Source organism: Lissotriton helveticus, chromosome 5_1 (assembly GCF_964261635.1).
Source record: "Lissotriton helveticus chromosome 5_1, aLisHel1.1, whole genome shotgun sequence".
NCBI classification, from domain to species: Eukaryota; Metazoa; Chordata; class Amphibia; order Caudata; family Salamandridae; genus Lissotriton; species Lissotriton helveticus.
Window position 1 is genome coordinate 102,469,566 of NC_136065.1, and position 19,356 is coordinate 102,488,921.

At 48.0% G+C, this 19,356-nt stretch overlaps 1 protein-coding gene across 1 annotated transcript in view; it reads left to right on the forward strand.

Annotated features, from left to right (window-relative positions):
- LOC144754226 (E3 ubiquitin-protein ligase TRIM39-like) overlaps nucleotides 1–19,356 on the forward strand; it is a 97,944-nt gene that overhangs the window by 29,911 nt on the left and 48,677 nt on the right. The gene's annotated exons all lie outside the window — the stretch shown is intronic.

A 19,356-nucleotide genomic window follows, 5' to 3' on the forward strand; every position in this document is an offset into this window, starting at 1 on the left:
TCCCGGGGAATAGAAAGAGGAGTGCGATTCTCCCCGGTATCGAGACTAAAGTCTAGCAGAAGTCGCAGGTAACAGGTGGGTTTCTTGTAAAAGGCAAATATCCATTTTGTGCCGGAGTAGGTGGGAGTGTATAAGCTGGGCCTTGCGGTAGTCATTGAGACCGCAGATATTCCAGGTCCAACATATGGTGTCAGTCATACTTTGTTAATACAAGGAAGACTGGGGCGCAAGGCAGCGAGTACAGTCAGTGGCCGAAAACTGGTGTTAATAACGAGACAAGCATACTTGTAGAGAGAAGGGATGGAGCAATCGCATGGAGTATGAAAAAGAGGCAGCAAGTACCTGCAAGTATGAATGGCAGAGCAATGGGGATGGAGCATGAGCAGGCGAGAGAGGGGAGGCAGGCGGTGCCAGACCAGAGAGCACCAACCTAAGGAGGAGCGAGGTGCATTGTTCAAGAGCAGTGCAGTAAGCAAGCCTAGCAGTGATCTGATGCATACTGAAGAAGACAAAAAATGAAGACATAAAAACAATAACGCCTCTGAAAGGAACAAGGCAACCCAGAACCCCCCCCCCCCCACCCCAACCCAAACAAACCCACCACACAAAATGAAGTGTGGAAACCTAAATCTTGCAGAGTGAGAACAGAAAAATTGCAATCGACCACAAAAGTGCCTCAAAAGGAGGATGCATCAACCCATTGCCCACCCCTCCCTCCACCCACACCAACCACCTAAACCGGTCAAGCAACCACCCACATCCACCCCAGGGAACCACAACTAGGAAGGGAAAAGTCAATAACAGAGGTGGGAATCATCCCGCTGGGGAATGGCAGCGTCACGGAACTTTAGTATTTTTGCAATGGTTGGACAAGCAGGTAGTCCAGGGGCAGGCCGAGGGAGCGGTGTGCTCTCTCCATGATGAAGACCTGGGAAAGCGCATCCCCAAACAGTTCTCGCAATAGCAGCTCTACATAGTCTTCCATCTTCGATATTTGGTGAACTCTGGCACCCCGATAATGCAGAGGTTACTCGTACGAGAGCGGGCCTCCAAATCTTCCTTCTTGGAGCGGATTAGTTCAAGGATTTTGTCCATTTGGAGTAATTTTTTGCCATCTTGGGTAGAACACTCTAGACTCGACGTGAAGCAGGCGATTATCATGTGAGTCCACCCTGGTCTTGACCACGTCCAGGCGGGAGGTTAACTGTTCAAGCTGGGTGGTCGATCCCGGACACCGCCGACTTGACCTCCAACATTATCGCTTTGAGGTCATTGTGACGTGCGGCGGCCATTTCCATGGGGCCAGGCAGGTCTCCCCTGTCGACAGTAGCGCCCTCCTGGCGTGTCTGTCTCTGTTGTTCGAAAGTGAGCTAGGGCTGTTTAGGGTCAGCCTTACCCATGGCGACTGCCAGATATAAGGAGCGTCATGGGGGTATCCAGCGAGTGGAGAGTAGACCGCGTCAAGCACAGTAGCAGAGTGGTCAGGGAATCGTTGCTACCGGAGAAAGGGCCGGGAGGAGAGATCAGCAGCAGAGTCCCACACTCCGCTATGTTGGTCAAGGTGTAAAGTGCGGCCAGAGAGGACAGGAGAAGTCTGGATGCAAGGGGGGGCGAACGACCCCCCCCCCCTCACCCCCCCCCCCCCCCCCCCCCCCCACGAGGCCAATGCCCAACAGGCACAAAGCCTAGGCCGTGTGTGCAACAGGGAAGGCCACAGCTCTGAGCCCTGCAGGTGGCGCATGAGCCCCCAGCCGTGCCGCAGTGACCCTCCCAGGTAGGACGCACGATCACAGGCTCCGGGCACAGTATAGGAGGTAGGTGGGGCATGGCAGAAGGACCTCCGTGCCAAGAGGCAGTAGGCTGAAGTTGCGGTCAGATGCTGGAACCGCGGCAGTCCCAGGCCCACAGAAAGGCAATGGGCCGAAGCAAAGAAAAGCTCCCTGTGGAAAGGAAAGGTCGGGGTGGTGCACTGAGGCAGCGGAAGCAGAGCAACCGCGCAGGTGGTGCAGGGATGCGGCAGAGGAGGCAGCTCGCAGTGGTGCAGCACAGAAAGCAGCAGAAGGGTCGGGGTTCAGCCTGAGACCCAGGCCGCCGCCGGACTGCAAAGGAAGCAAGTCGGAGCTGAGGTGAGTGGTAGGCCGGGAAAGGCAAGATGGCGTAGCCTCCGGTCGTGAGCCTCCGCAGCAGGTCTCAATGGGCAGCTGGTGGACGCCCAGGCGGGAGGAATAGAGGCAGGGCAGCCGAAGGCACAGCGGCAGCAGAAGGCACAGTGGCAGCAGATGGGCACAGCCGGGAGTGAGGAGGTCGCTAACTGGGGGAAGCAGCCCGCAGCGGGTAGACGTGGAAAACGCGCCGCCCGCTTCACCCGGCCCAATAGAGCAGAGGCCAAAAATCACGGCGGGCGCCCTTTCAAGGATATGCCATGGCCAGGTGGCAGGGCAAGCGCGGTGCCAAGCCCGCCGCAGTTGTGGCCGCAGCGTGAGTTGAACGTCCAGCCTCCAGGCCGTGCGGAGTAGGCAGCGCAGGTCAGGCCCAGCTGAGCGAGCAGGAACCAGGCCCGGGACCCCGGAGGTGCTGCAACCAAGCACAGCCCCGTCGTAGGGTCTCGCTAGAATGCTCTAAAAAGCAAAGATTTCAGTAGCCGAATCATAGACTTTAATATCAGCTTAGTTTTAATGGCTATATTAACAATGAAGAAATAGAACTCCTTGTCAATATTGATATTGCAAGATTTATTTGCAAGTATAGTTAGGTGGGCCCTTGTAGGTAAGCTCTGGCTATAGGGCACATTTATGCTATCGACACTTTCACAATATCCTGGTATAGTCTGCTTTCAATGTTGAGGACACCACCCATCTATTCCAATATGCAGGTTAGTTCTTCCTGCAGTGTTGCGTCCATGCCATTAATGCCTACCAGTATAAAGGTCAGTTCAGCCTACGGTGTTGCATGCACGCCAGTAACCCATCCTGGTGTGAAGGTCAGTTCAGCCTACGGTGATGCATATATGTCAGGAGCCCATCCTAATCTACAGGTAAGGTCTGCTAAGAGTATTTCTGCAAGGCACCAATGGATTCATAATATACCGACAAGTGCTGCTGAGAATGCCTTATGTGTGCTAGTGATGGATTCATTATGTACTGACAGGTGCTATAGAGACTGCTGTATGTCTGCTAGTGATGGATTCATAATATACTTACAAGCGCAGCCGAGACTGCTGTATGTCTGCTAGTGATTCAGAAAAGGGGGTGGTGATGAACAGAGTGTCTGAATTAAGCAGACCACTCTTACCCAGTCCAAAGATCAGGGCTTGATCCATCACTGTTTTTTAGCTCACTGCACCATCCCAGCTCAGAACCTGGCTACATGCAAATTAGTCTGTTCCTGTCCCAGTGCATGATGGGAACAGGGCAAACCAAACTACCAAGCCAATTCTTATACTGGGAAGGAAACAAGCTTCTGGGGATCTTTTGACTGGGTATGAGTGTTCTGTTTAATTCAGATGCTCTGTCCATCACCACCCCCTTTACTGAATCGTTTTGGCCACTATAGGAGTGGCAGGGTATGCTCAGACATGAGTCCCTTGCTCACTGCACCATCAGGATTCAAGCAAGCCGGGCCGAAGACTGCTGCAATGCCAGAAACCGGTCCCCGGAAGCTTTTTTCCTTTCCAGTAAAGAATTGGCTTGGTAGTTTGGTCTGCCCTGTTCCCATGATGCACTGGGCCAGGGACAGACTAATTTGCATATAGCCAGGTTCTGAGCTGGGATGGTGTAGTGAGCTAAAAAATGGTGATGGATCAAGCCCTGATCTTTTGACTGGGTATGAGTGTTCTGTTTAATTCAGATGCTCTGTCCATCACCACCCCCTTTACTGAATCGTATGTCTGCTAGTGATTTATTTATTGTATTTATTTATAAAGTTTTATATAGCGCGAACGTGACCCACGAGGGTATCGGAGCGCTGTACAATAAAAGAACATAAGTGATTGAGGTGGTACACACACACACATTCAAATGAGTCAATTTGTACAATAGACATATTAAGTATAAGCATAACAAACATAGAGGACCGTGATTCTACAGGACGTTGTACAATAGACAGTTAATGACCGTTGGGTGATTGTGCTAGCAAACATACATATTATAACTTCTAACGATTCAAAGTAGATATAAAATGTGTAGTTGACCAGAAGGACCCACTGCCAACTAAGCTTTAGACTGTATACATTTATTGAGCAAAAAGGGCTGTGATATAAGTCTTACATACAGTAGACTCGACCAATCCAACAGATATAGGCAGTGATAATAGGATCTTAAAGATGATTTGGTGACATCCTATAATTAAAACTTAGGACAAGAATTTGTTTTAGTCTTTTTACTTCCTTTTTGAATGCAGTAAAGGAAGCAATTCCAAGTACTAGTGGAGGTAAGGAGTTCCAAATCTTCAGAGCAATCCCTGAGAAAGCTCTACAGCCAGTACTCCTCTTATGGAAGGAAAGTGCTCGCACTTCGTAGTTGTCTGCAGCCTCCCGACCTATCCAGCTTTAGAGCCAAGTAACTGGGTGTGTAGTTGTGAATTGCTTTGAGCGTCATGCACGCCACTTTAAGGTGTATTCTTGCCTCGTAAGGAAGCCAATTCAGTGCTTTCAAGGTTGGTGAGATGTGACTGTTTCTTTTGGTTCCGGATACCAGGATTCATAATATACTTACAAGTGCAGCCGAGACTGCTGTATGTCTGCTAGTGATGGAGTCCCAATATACCGACAAGTGCTGCTGAGACTGTCCTATGTGTGCTAGTGATGGATTCATAATATACCGACTAGTGCAGACAAGAGTGCTCTTTCTATTGATGGATTCATAATATACCTGCAACTGCTGCTGAGAATGCCCCATGTGTGCTAGTGATGGATTCATAATATACCTGCAACTGCTGCTGAGAATGCCCAATGTTTGCTAGTGGTGGATTCATAATATACTTACAAGCGCAGCTGAAACTGCTGTATGTCGGCTAGTAACGGATTCATAATATACTTACAAGCGCAGCTGAGACTGCTGTATGTTTGCTAGTGACTGATTCATAATGTACCAGCAAGTGCTGCTGAGACTGTCCTATGTGTGCTAGTGATGGATTCATAATATACCGACTAGTGCAGACGAGAGTGCTCTAGGTCTTCTATTGATGGATTCATAATATACCTGCAACTGCTGCTGAGATTGCCCTATGTGTGCTAGTGATGGATTCATAATACACCAACAAGTGCTGCTGAGACTGTCCTATGTGTGCTAGAGATGGGTTCATAATATACCGACTAGTGCAGGCGAGAGTGCTCTAGGTATGCTAGTGATGGATTCATGATATACCTGCAACTGCTGCTGAGAATGCCCTATGTGTGCTAGTGATGGTTCATAATACACTTACAAGGGCAGCTGAGACTGCTGTATGTCTGCTAGAGATGGATTCATAATATAACTGCTGCTGAGACTGCTCTATGTCTGGTAGTGATGGATTCATAATATACCTGCAACTGCTGCTTAGAATGCTCTAGCTCTGCTAGTGATGGATTCATAATATGCTTACAAGCGTAGCCGAGACTGCTGTATGTCTGCTAGTGATGGATTCATATTATACGAATAAGCGCAGCAGAAACTGCTGTATGTCTGCTAGTGATGGATTCATAATATACCTACAAGCGCAGCGGAGACTGCTGTATGTCTGCTTGTGATGGATTCATAATATATCGACAAATGCTGCTGAGACTGCTGTATGTCTGCTAGTGATGGATTCATAATATACTCGTAAGCGCAGCCGAGACTGCTGTATGTCTGCTAGTGATGGATTCATAATATACCTGCAACTGCTGCTGGGAATTCCCTATGTGTGCTAGTGGTGGATTCATAATATACAAACAAGTGCTGCTGAGAATGCCCTATGTGTGCTAGCTAGTGATGGATTCATTATATACTGACAGGTGCTATAGAGACTGCTCTATGTCTGCTAGTGATGGATTCATAGTATTCTTACGAGTGCAGCCGAGACTGCTGTATGTCTGCTAGTGATGGATTCATATTATACTTACAAGCGCAGCAGAAACTACTGTATGTCTGCTAGTGATGGATTCATAATATACTTACAAGCGCAGCCGAGACTGCTGTATGTCTGCTAGTGATTTATTTATTGTATTTATTTATAAAGTTTTATATAGCGCGGACGTGACCCACGAGGGTATCGGAGCGCTGTACAATAAAAGAACATAAGTGATTGAGGTGGTACACACACACACATTCAAATGAGTCCATTTGTACAATAGACATATTAAGTATAAGCATAACAAACATAGAGGACCATGATTCTACAGGACGTTGTACAATAGACAGTTAATGACCGTTGGGTGATTGTGCTAGCAAACATACATATTATAACTTCTAACGATTCAAAGTAGATATAAAATGTGTAGTTGACCAGAAGGACCCACTGCCAACTAAGCTTTAGACTATACATTTATTGAGCAAAAAGGGCTGTGATATAAGTCTTACATACAGTAGACTCGACCAATCCAACAGATATAGGCAGTGATAATAGGATCTTAAAGATGATTTGGTGACATCCTATAATTAAAACTTAGGACAAGAATTTGTTTATTAGTCTTTTTACTTCCTTTTTGAACGCAGTAAAGGAAGCAATTCCAAGTACTAGTGGAGGTAAGGAGTTCCAAATCTTCGGAGCAATCCCTGAGAGCTCTACAGCCAGTACTCCTTATGGAAGGAAAGTGCTCGCACTTCGTAGTTGTCTGCAGCCTCCCGACCTATCCAGCTTTAGCGCCAAGTAACTCGGTGTGTAGTTGTGAATTGCTTTGAGCGTCATGCACGCCACTTTAAGGTGTATTCTTGCCTCGTAAGGAAGCCAATTCAGTGCTTTCAAGGTTGGTGAGATGTGACTGTTTCTTTTGGTTCCGGATACCAGGATTCATAATATACTTACAAGTGCAGCCGAGACTGCTGTATGTCTGCTAGTGATGGAGTCCCAATATACCGACAAGTGCTGCTTAGAATGCTCTGTCTGCTAGTGATGGATTCATAATATACCAACAAGTGCTGCTGAGACTGTCCTATGTGTGCTAGTGATGGATTCATAATATACCGACTAGTGCAGACAAGAGTGCTCTTTCTATTGATGGATTCATAATATACCTGCAACTGCTGCTGAGAATGCCCCATGTGTGCTAGTGATGGATTCATAATATACCTGCAACTGCTGCTGAGAATGCCCAATGTTTGCTAGTGGTGGATTCATAATATACTTACAAGCGCAGCTGAAACTGCTGTATGTCGGCTAGTAATGGATTCATAATATACTTACAAGCGCAGCTGAGACTGCTGTATTTTTGCTAGTGACGGATTCATAATATACCTGCAACTGCTGCTGAGAATGCCCGATGTGTGCTAGTGATGGATTCATAATGTACCAACAAGTGCTGCTGAGACTGTCCTATGTGTGCTAGTGATGGATTCAGAATATACCAACTAGTGCAGACGAGAGTGCTCTAGGTCTTCTATTGATGGATTCATAATATACCTCCAACTGCTGCTGAGATTGCCCTATGTGTGCTAGTGATGGATTCATAATATACTTACAAGTGCAGGCGAGACTGCTGTATGTCTGCTAGTGATGGATTCACATTATACTTGCAAGCGCAGCCGAAACTGCTGTATGTCTGCTAGTAACGGATTCATAATATACCTGCAACTGCTGCTGAGAATGCCCTATGTGTGCTAGTGATGGATTCATAATATACCGACTAGTGCACACGAGAGTGCTCTGATTTCTATTGATGGATTCATAATATACCTGCAACTGCTGCTGAGAATGTCCTATGTGTGCTAGTGATGGATTCATAATATACTTACAAGCACAGTCGCGACTGCTCAATGTCTGCTAGTGCTGGATACATATTATACTTACAAGTGCAGCCAAGACTGCTCCTAGGGCAGACGAAAGTACTCTAGGTCTTCTATTGATGGATTCATAATATACCTGCAACTGCTGCTGAAAATGCCCTATGTGTGCTAGTGATGGATTCATATTATACTTAAAAGCGCAGCAGAAACTGCTGTATGTCTGCTAGTGATGGATTCATAATATACCTACAAGCGCAGCCGAGACTGCTGTATGCCTGCTAGTGATGGATTCATAATATACTTACAAGCGCAGCCGAGACTGCTGTATGTCTGCTAGTGATGGATTCATAATATACTTTCAAGCGCAGCCGAGACTGCTGTATGTCTGCTAGTGATGGATTCATAATATACCTGCAACTGCTGCTGAGAATTCCCTGTGTGCTAGAGATGGATTCATAATATACTTACAAGCGCAGCCGAGACTGCTGTATGTCTGCTAGTGATGGATTCATAATATACTTTCAAGCGCAGCCGAGACTGCTGTATGTCTGCTAGTGATGGATTTATAATATACCTGCAACTGCTGCTGAGAATTCCCTGTGTGCTAGAGATGGATTCATAATATACATGCAACTGCTGCTGAGACTGCCCTATGTGTGCTAGTGATGGATTCATATTATACTTAAAAGCGCAGCAGAAACTGCTGTATGTCTGCTAGTGATGGATTCATAATCTACCTACAAGCGCAGCCGAGACTGCTGTATGCCTGCTAGTGATGGATTCATAATATACTTACAAGTGCAGCTGAGACTGCTGAATGTCTGCTAGTGATGGATTAATAATATACTTACAAGTGCAGCTGAGACTGCTGAATGTCTGCTAGTGCAGAAGAATGTGCACAAGAGGCAGAGTTAGGAACACAAGAGACATCATGAGTGGTCAGTTAGAGCCTGGTTTAGCCTCAGCCCCAGGGGCATCCAACTGACGTCATAAACCACTGGCGTCCCAGGGTGCGCAAACTATTGATACCCCAAGCGCACCCCCTCGCTCGCTTCACTCTGAAGGCAGCGGTGGGCTAGCAAGGCTCCCTCCCAGAGGTGATGCAAGCCCAAAGCTCTCAGCTCAGTAATGTACAAAATAACAGATATAGAGGACATGTAAAGTTACATATATGTACAGAATAGACAAAACTGTGTACCAAATAGCATGTTAATGGTGGGAATACCAATATACACTCCCTCCTCCCTGAATAACCCGGGTGCAGATCAGTTAACCTGAATATTTTTCATAGGGAGGTACACGCCCTATCAATCAATCACATCTCGAGGTGCCCACTGGCAATCTGCATGATCTCAAGCCCTGGGATATAAAACTATCAATACTCCCATATGGGCCAACCTCGCCACATATGGTTTTTCACAATGAACACTGTGGCCTACAAATGGCGGCAGCTGCACGGCTGTGCCGCTGGCGCGCCGAAGGCACGCCTAAGGCATGCCCGTCTGCGCCCGTCCACGCCTGGACCGCACCTAGCGCCAGAACACCTGGACCCCGCAAACGCAACAACACCAGACTCCATTATGACGCCAGCAGCCTCCACGCACTCGACGCCGGCTGAAACCACACCTGCTTGCAGGCCACCCCAAAACGGACCCATGGACCTTTCTCCTGCCGCACCTGCAGCTTCACCTGTGACAGAACCGCCAAACCTCCAAGGACTGGACCCAACCACCTCCGCTACATACTCCTCAACACCCACTCCGCACGCAAACACGCCATCGAGCTCTGGGATCTGATCGACACCTCCGCTCCAGACGTGGCCTACCTGACCGAGACCTGGTGGAACGACTCCTCGGCACCCGACATCGCCATAGCCATCCCGGACCGCTACAAGATCACCCGCAGGGATTGCACCAACGAAACCGCAGGAGGAATAGCCATCGTCCACAAGTCCACCCTCAAGGTCACCACCCACGCAGACGACTCCCTCCACACCGCCGAACACCTGCACTTCCGAATCTACACCGACCCCAACACCACCCTCAGAGGAACACTCCTCTACAGACCCCCCAGGCTCAGTTCAGCGACTCCATCGCCGACCTCGCCAGCACCCACGCACTCGCCTCCACGGACTACATCCTCCTCGGGGACCTGAACTTCCACCTTCAGCAACAACTCCGCCAACTCCGCCACCCTGATCACCAACCTCTGCCTCAAACAACTTGTCACCGCATCCACCCACGCCGCCGGCCACACGCTGGACCCCGTCTTCTCTGCAGGCACCCACGTCGCCTTCGACCACACCACCGAGCTCCACTGGACCTACCACCGCTGCACTAATTTCACCTTCAAGAAACCAACCACGCACCATTGCAACCAACAGCTGCCTCACTGCTGCTGGAGCAAAGTCACCGAAGACCGGCTAATCACCACCCTCGACCAGAACCCACCCACCGACCCCACCAACCCAGACACCGCAGCCCGCAACCTCCAACAATGGATCGACGACTGCGCCAACACCCTCGCCCCGCTCAAGAAACCCTCTAACAGCCATGCCAGCAAGAGAGCCACCTGGTTCACCAACGAGCTCCAGACCTCCAAACGCGCATGCCAGAAAATGGAGAAAATATGGCTCCACGAACGCACACCAGACAACCTTGCAGCCCACAAGGACGCCACCCGCAGACATCACCACCTCATTAGATTAGCCAAGAGATCCTCCTTCAAAGACCGCTTGTATAACAACGCACACGACCGCAAAGAGCTCTTCAGCATCGTAAAGGAACTCTGCAACCCAACGCCAACTACCTCCCGCCCTCACAAGAACTGTGCGACTCGCTGACCATCTCCTTCCACTGCAAGATCGCTGACATCCACGACAGCTTCAACATCCCAACCGCCCCGACTCCACCTCTCCTACAAACACCACCAGCACCATCCGCCTGACCTCCTGGTCCAACATCAACGACGATGAGACTCGAAAGGTCATGAACTCCATCCACTCAGGATCTCAGTCAGACCCGTGCCCACACCACGTATTCAACAAAGCAGACGCAGCCATCGCACTCCAACTACGGAAGGTCATCAACCTCTCCTTCGAAACAGCGACATTCCCGGAAAGCTGGGGGAACGGCAAAATCAGCGCCCTCCTCAAGAAGCCCAAGGCGGACCCCAAGAACTTCCGGCCCATCTCTCTGCTCCCGTTCCTGGCAAAGGTCATCGAGAAAATTGGCCCAACACCTGGAAGACGACAACATCTTGGACCCGTCCCAGTCCGGATTCAGACGAAACCACAGCACCGAGACAGCCCTCATCGCCGCCACAGACTACATCAGGCGCCAACTAGACAACGGCGAAACATCAGCCCTCATCCTCCTGGCCCTCTCGGCTGCCGTCGACATGGTCTGCCATTGCACTCTAAAGACATGCCTCCTAGAAGCTGGAATCCAAGAGAAGGCCCTTGACTGGACCACGTCCTTCCTCTCCGGCAGAACCCAGAGCGTCCGCCTTCCACCCTTCCGATCCGAAGCCACTGACCTCATCTGCGGCGTCCCTCAGGGCTCATCCCTCAGCCCGACGCTGTTCAACATCTACATGGCCCCCCTCACACAAGTGGCCTGCCAGCACGACCTCAACATCATCTCCTACCCCGATGACACCCAGCTCATCCTCTCCGTCACCCAGGACCCACACCGCCAATACCAACCTCCACGAGGGAATGAAGGCCGTCGCCAACTGGATGAGGAGCAACCGTCTGAAACTGAACTCGGACAAGACGGTGGTACTAATCCTCGGACCCACCCCCTCAGCCTGGGACATTTCTGGTGGCCAACCATACTGGGAACAGCACCGACACCCAGCGACCATGCACGCAACCTAGGATTCATCCTCGATTCCTCCCTCTCCATGGCTACGCAGGTCAACGTCGTCTCCTCCTCCTGCTACAACACCCTCCGCATGCTCCGCAGGATCTACAAGTGGATCTCGACCGAAACAAGAAGAACGGTGACACATGCCCTCGTCAGCAGCAGACTGGACTACGGCAACACACTCTACACAGGAATCCCAGCCAAACCCCTACAACACCTACAGCGCAACCAAAACTCCTCCGCCCGACTAATCGTCCATGTCCCCCGCCCCAGCCACATCACCTCTCACCCGAGACCTACACTGGCTCCCCTTTGACAAGAGGATCACCTTCAAGCTCCTCACCCACTCACACAAAGCACTCCACAACGCCGGTCCAGCCTACCTTAACAGACTCCGCTTCTACACCCCCACGCGCCAGCTCTGCTCCGCCAGCCTCGCCTTTGCCACTGTCCCCCCGCATCCAACGAACAACCTCCGGCAGCAGATCCTTCTCCTACCTCACTGCCAAGACCTGGAACACCCTCCCCATCCACCTACGACAGACCCAAGACCTATTCACCTTCAGAAGACTCCTCAAGACCTGGCTCTTCGAGCAGTAGCAGCACCCCCTCCCCTCAGCGCCTTGGGACCCTCACTGGTAAGTAGCGCGCTCCCCAAGTACTGTGATTGATTGATTGATTGATAAAGGCCTACTGCCTTTCATAAGAACATTCCAGATATTTAACTAAAACCTACAGGCATTGTAATTAACATTAGGGTGTCTTTTAAGAAGACGTGCACATTTTCAAGCAGGCGTAAAACCGCGATAAAACATGAGTGAAAAAGGTTTTCCCGGAGAACCAACAAACTCGTTAATTAGACTTAATGTATCTTGTTACTGATGGCAAGATCCCTGGGTGACTCTTTGTTTTTACCAGGGTGCCTGGTGACCCTCCCGAGCATCAGGCCAGCTCCCCCCGGGGCCTTAAAGGTTAGACCCACAACAATGGTTGTATGCAGGTTCCACCCAGGCACCTGCCTTTTCTCCTCTGGGGTGTGTGTGCCAGGGAGTGTCTCCCTGCTGTGGGTAGTCTGGAGCACGTGTCTTCCTCTTTGCTGCTGTCCGGGTGAGTTAGAGACTGGCGGGAGCTTCACACAAGCAGGAGTTGCAAAAGTGCAAAACTGCACATGCAGTTTTTCGGGCATTCTGTGCCACAGAGTGGCCCCTGCATTAGAGGCAGTGACAGCCCTGTCTTCTTCCTGGATAGTTGTGATCGCCTTTCCTAGACTGCTTCCTCCCCACCCTGCCTTAATATATCGGCATCTCCATTGGTGGTCGATGGGGGAGCCTTCGGGTCGGATCTCACTGTGGCTTCCTGGGATCACAGTAGATCCTTGCCTGGGAAGCCTGGCTTGTCCTGTGCTCCTAATATGACTCAAGACTCTGGGAGGGTCTGTTGAGATTCAGCCACCTGGCTCATCCTTGCTGATGCAAAATACATGGCACTGCATTTTAGAAACCCTGGTGGTTGTTCGCTCAAACCAGGAGGCTCAATCAAAGTATCTGAAAGGTATTCTGACAGAGCTGTGCAGTCCTGATAAAGGTTTGCATGCAGCAAGGGAGGGTATGGAAACCAAGGTATCTTATCCCGGGGAGGCTTTGTTTAAAGGCCTACCACATCAGAAGGTGGAGGGGCTTTGCCAAACTTGAGGGGCTCAGTTTATATAGCAAAACACCCAATGTTAGCCAGGAAAAGCCAGCACATCAACCCCCTTCCCAAGTTCTCCTTGAGCTATTATCTTTCCCAGCAGTACAGAGGAATAAAAAGAATGCAGACCACTAGAACTAGGGGTGGGCAGAGGAGAGAGTGGTAGAATGAAGGTAAGAAAAGAGTGCCCGCAACTAAAGGGTGACTTGGCCCAACCTGGCCACAGGGCAGACTCTCCGCCTGGCGGTACAACAGGAACCTCAGATCTTCCTTCTCAGGAAGAATCAAAAACACACGGTCAGCTGGGAGCCCCCAGCCAACAAAAGCTTGTGCTTCTGCACGTAAAGCCATCCCAGTGCCTGGCGGGGAGATGGAACCCATGGTACCAGGAGCCAGAATGAAGAGTATATTGACTGCTGTCACTGTACTAAGTTCGAGCCGAGGCCCCATGTCCTGTTGTGGATGTCATTCGTCGTGGAAAATAAGCTAGAAAATGACACCCCCTGAATCGCTCTAAAATCCTTAACATCTTTTAGCAAATTCCTTCGCTTTCTGGGATATCCTCTGATCGAGCCTCTGTGGGGTTCCAGGTCTGGTAGCAAGGGAGGTAACTATCAAGAGTGGTTTCTCCTTGCCTTGCATCCCTCTTTTTGTAGCAAAAGCAGAGGGTGAACTCTCCAACGCTGGCTTAGAGGTCAGATGTTCTATAGGTGAGAAGCCCAAGATGTTCGACTGGTTCAAACGGCTCCACTTTTGAAAGTCTGCATGGCGGGCTGGCTCAGATTCTAGCTCCTCCCCGGGATAGGGTGTGGCCAGCTGGCATGAAAGTAATGCAAGATAGACAGGCCCCCAAGAATTTGAGGGTGCTAGTCCCAAATGACAGATCAATAGACCAGGAGGTGGTCCCAGAATGGGAGCAGGAAATATATTTGCCCCTGATGCAGCTCCCCCCATACATAGGAATGGGAGGTCTGGCCAAGTGGGCCATAGAGGGAGGAATCCTCTCCGGATCCGAGAATCCTGTGATGGAACATTCACAGGTCTGAGCGTCTTAGAGCGGTGACCTGGCAAAAAGAATCTAACCCTATCGTGTGCTGTTCCTTCAGAAGTCTTAGTTGAGAGAGGATAAAACGCTGAGAGTCTTTGTAGTTATGTACAGTAAAGGCTCTAGACGAGGGGAGGGTAGAGCCTCCACAGGGGTATTAACCCATATGTCTACCAAGGTGATGATAAAACATTGGAGGTTATTAATTTGTTTAGTGGTATGCAGCTCTCTGCTGTTAAACCTGGTTTGAACAATAATGCTTGTCGCTGTTTTATACTAATAAATGTATATATTCATAGAGAACTATACCGCAGAGAGAATGATTGGCTGGAGCCCTTTGATCAATGTTTGCAGGGATTACTGGGAACATTTCTGAAGCAGTAATAAGGCTGGCTGGGAATTTTAATGCTCTTTTGTATCCTGGCCTGGTGGACATTCAGATGAAAGACTTACTGGACTGTTGTCATATTCCTCCAGCATCCTATCCGTCTGGCTCAGCAAAGTGAGAGGCGTAGGCTTTGAGCCATTGGCTGCTGGTAATGGCCTGGTCTCTGATTGGTCATTTTAAAAATGACAGCCCAGCAGCTGCAACGTTTCGGCAGGGTCATTTGGAGGGGCCAGTTGACCATATGCTCTTCCCTGCCCTGCAGTGCGATTTCTATTTAGACTTTAAAGTAGCAAAATAGGGGGGGAGCGATCATTGTGTCACTTCAGCAGTTTATATTTTCAGGAGTTAGTGGCGGTGGAGAAGGTGCTACATCTGGGGATATCTTTTCCAAAGAGACTTCCAACTTGCCTTTACCCAGACTATACAATTTTTACCAACAAATCAAGTAGCAGAAAGCATTGAGGTTTTCTTGGTGAGCCAAGAAAAAAAATCTTGTGGTTTTATCGAGATCTTGGTTAATATGTTGGCCTGCATACGTGTAAATGTGAGAAGGGGGGTCACGCGTACCCTGCCATATTAACGAGAAGGGCTCGTTCGATTTTTGCTTGTCAGCAAATGAAACGCCTGGTGAGAGACAGCTAAACAAGTTAGGTTACGTCAAGATGGTAATTTTAAACTGGAGCTTCAAAGGCTAAAGAGTCAATACAAGCAATTGAATAAAGGCAAAAATGCCCCCTTCTAACATAGCAAATGGGATAATATATTGAAGGTAAACAAATCTTGTGGCTTACCTGGGGGGGCCCCCACATGTATGATTGTTCAGAATGTCTGGGTAGCACATTTGGGTGATTTGTATGGTAGGCCTCCTCTTACATTCAATCCTAAATATAAGAATCTACTCTCCTCCTGGTTTTCTGTGAAGGAAGTAAGGGTGGTAATTGATCGTATTAAGCTGTCAAAAGCCGCAGGTCCTGATAGTATCCCGGCAGTGTTCATTGAGTCCAATAGCGACTGATGGGCAAGGGTGTTCTCCCTTTTATTACGTTGGCTAGCTTCAGCTAGCCACCACGTTTTCCCCATTATGGAGGGATTTAATAGGGAAACCCGTTTTTAAAAAGGGTAATGGTTCTGACCCCTTACATTTGAGACTCATCCGCCATTTGGATCCTTCGGTGAAGGTCTTCTCAAAAATCCTACTTGCATGGTTGGATGACTGGGCATATGAACATAAGATCGTACCGCTCGAGCAAGGTATATTTCGGGAGGGCCACTCGACCACTGACCATTGTTGTGCTCACTGGGCCATCATTCGTAAGGCCCTTGAAGTGAACTAAAGGCTATGTTGCTGGTTTATTGACTTCTGGACAGCCTTTCACACAGAAGCCCTGGGACTCCTGGAGAAAACTAGACTCCTGGAAGCTCCCGACTGACCTTTTTAGTGCACTAAAAGCTCTACAAGGGCACAAGCTGAGCTGGATAAATCTGGAAGGTTATCCCTAAAAAATCACAATACAGAAAGGCCTCCGGCAAGGGTGTCTGACCCCACTTACTTTTTAGTTGATCTCTTGCAGACCTGTTGGCAGCTATAAGTCTTTCAAATTAATTTCCCCCCAAAGTTGGGAAGCAGGATATCCCTTGTCTGCTGCATGTAGACGACTTGGATCTGCTAGATTATACCCCGACCGGTCTGCAGAGAAAGCTGGATTCTCTGGCAGCCCATAGCAGGTAGTACTCATTGAAAATTGATTTGGAGAAAACCAAGGTGCTGGTCTTTGGGGAAAAAAGTGATTAACTTTAAATGGTATCTGAATGCCCGAAATGTGGAAGTAGGGAATTCTTATAAATCTTCTTATGTCCTTTTAATAGGAGCTTAACATGGGACATACATATGGGGGTGCGTCAAGCAACGTTCAGTTCAGTGTTGTCAGATTGAACTGGAAATGTGGAGGTTTGGCCCTCACTCCCCTAATGAAGGCTTACGAAGGAAAAATCCCCCGCTGTGGCTGCATGGAGCAGAGGTACTTGCCCTTGACCCCTCTTGTGATTGGAACTTCTGTGCAGGGGGCAGTACTCAGGAGGCTCTTGTTGCTGCCTTCAGAAACCATGGTTCAGTGGATAAGGAGAGAATTGAATCTGGGTTCATGGAATCTGTTGAACTCCCACGTCCAGATATTTTTCCACAGGCAAAACTAGCTTTGAGAGATTCTGTGGGAAGGTCAGTTTCTTTAGACCTGGACTATCTAAGAGGAAAGTCTTCAATCAGCTTCTCATTAAATACCCTTGGCCAGGACATGGTCTTCCCCTATTTGGCCCAGATTCCGAAACAACATTTTAAAAGTCCGAGTGGGGCGTAACCCCTTCTTTTCATCCCGTACCTGGTGCAATGTGATTAGGAATGGTAATGGATTTTTTACATGTCGTCTGAATGTAAAATGCTTCTTGTCTCGTTTACTTAAGGACTGTGTTTTTTTAATTGCTGCTCCTATTACTTTTTTAATAACCTTGTAACACATGAAAGGCTGGAGACAATGGCACTGTTGTCCAAAATGCGTTCTCTCGATGTGCCAGTGGGAATTGCAAGTTTTATACTGACAGTCAAAAAGAGTTTTAAGGATGGGTGGACAGTTTCAGGTTGGCCAGTGGATGTCCTAAGGCAATTTTAGAATGTACGGTTGTTTTATTGTTTTAGAATGTTTTATGAATAATTGTCCTAATAAACTTTGTATTACCTCTTCGTAACCCCTCTGCTTGCATCTCCTCCTGCAGGGCACTCTTCCAGTACCCCTTCTGCTCATACCTTCTACTGCAGGGCATTCGTCTAGTACCCCTTATGCTCGTACCATCTCCTGTATGGCAGTCGCTTAGTACCCTGTCTGCTCTTGCCTCCTGCGTTTGACAGTCTTTTAGTACTCCTTCTGCCCGTGCCGCCATTCTTAGGGCACTTTCCTGTTCGTACCTGCTCCTGCAGGGCACTCGTCTAGTACCTCTTCTACTCCGTAAGCTGGACTCTTGTGCCGCGGTAGATGCAGTATCTCCACCAGATTATGACCCGCTTTCCTTGCACTGCTTCCCAGTCAACCCGCATCTCTGCTGAGAACCCCACAAGGCAGACTTCACCCTGGAAGGGGGGGATGTACTTCTCAGTGGTTGGGATATCACCTAGAAGAGCAACATCTTTTATGGGTGGGAATCAATCATATCTTGTAATGTTATATAAAATTCACCATGTATAGGGGTCATGCGACACGGATTAGAATATAACCGACATACGGGTCATGTGACCCCATTTACAATATCTCAGACTGTGTCATGTGGGCTCATTCAGAAAATCGTAGACTGTGCTGGTTTGTGATCCTTTTCAGAATATTATGTGTAAACGTTATCTTTGACTTTTAGAGTATCAGACTGTGCCATGTTTGAACAAAGAGAGACCAGAACGATTGTGATATAGTTTTCACCGAACTCTGTATAGTTCCCTTAGTCGGAAAGTATGCTCAATCTTAGGATCAATAGTTCAAAGTGATCATAAAATTAACAACTGCAAAAGTGTGAGAGGAGCATACCAAAACATTACACCTTTTTATGTCCAATAGGATAATTTTTCACAAAAGGAGAAATAAGGGTTATAACCGTATCGCAGCTCATGAAACAGTCGTTCTTTTATTCTCTTCTCTTGAACTTTAAAATCAAGGGCATTGACACATCTAAGGACACAGCCAACGCATTTCGTCCCTGAACATAGGGGCCTTTCCAGGGCTGTTGTAGAACATATATATATATATATATATATATATATATATATATATATATATATATATTTTAGACAAATCTAACAAAATAAATACACGGATTACAGCAAGAGCAACAGAAAATAACCATACAGACAATAAAAGATGCAATGAATTCTAAAACATTTAGAAGGTTTTCCTGTATACAAACATAAATCTCATTGTCTCAAATGGTAAAATGTCAATATGATATAACAACCTTCCTGTGGTATTCAATCATGTCTTCATAATGATTCCAAAACATCATAGCATGTTTATACACAACAATATTTATTGAGTGTAAGAGATTGAATGTCTGCGCTTCATTGTGTTATGCAGACACCCTGTATTTGCCAATATCCTCCATGTTTATGTTAACATTCTGTCATTGTCCCGTATTTCAACTTAACACCAATTGGTCTAGTTTCCACTGAGTCAGCACATCACCAGCAAAGGCTTCATCCATATATATGTTGAAGAGTTTAGGAACGGCTACTTGGACAATGTGAAACAAAATGGATTTCACGGTTACGTACAGTGGACCAGGGACTAAATAAAGAACTTGAATTTCACCACTTTATCTGAATAAGTTTGAGTGCGTATACTTCCTAAATGTTTATATTCTTGTAGCCATACACTCTTGTCAAATGGCATTTAGGCTGTTCCATTTCATTCAACAGTATGTAATTATTATCGTACG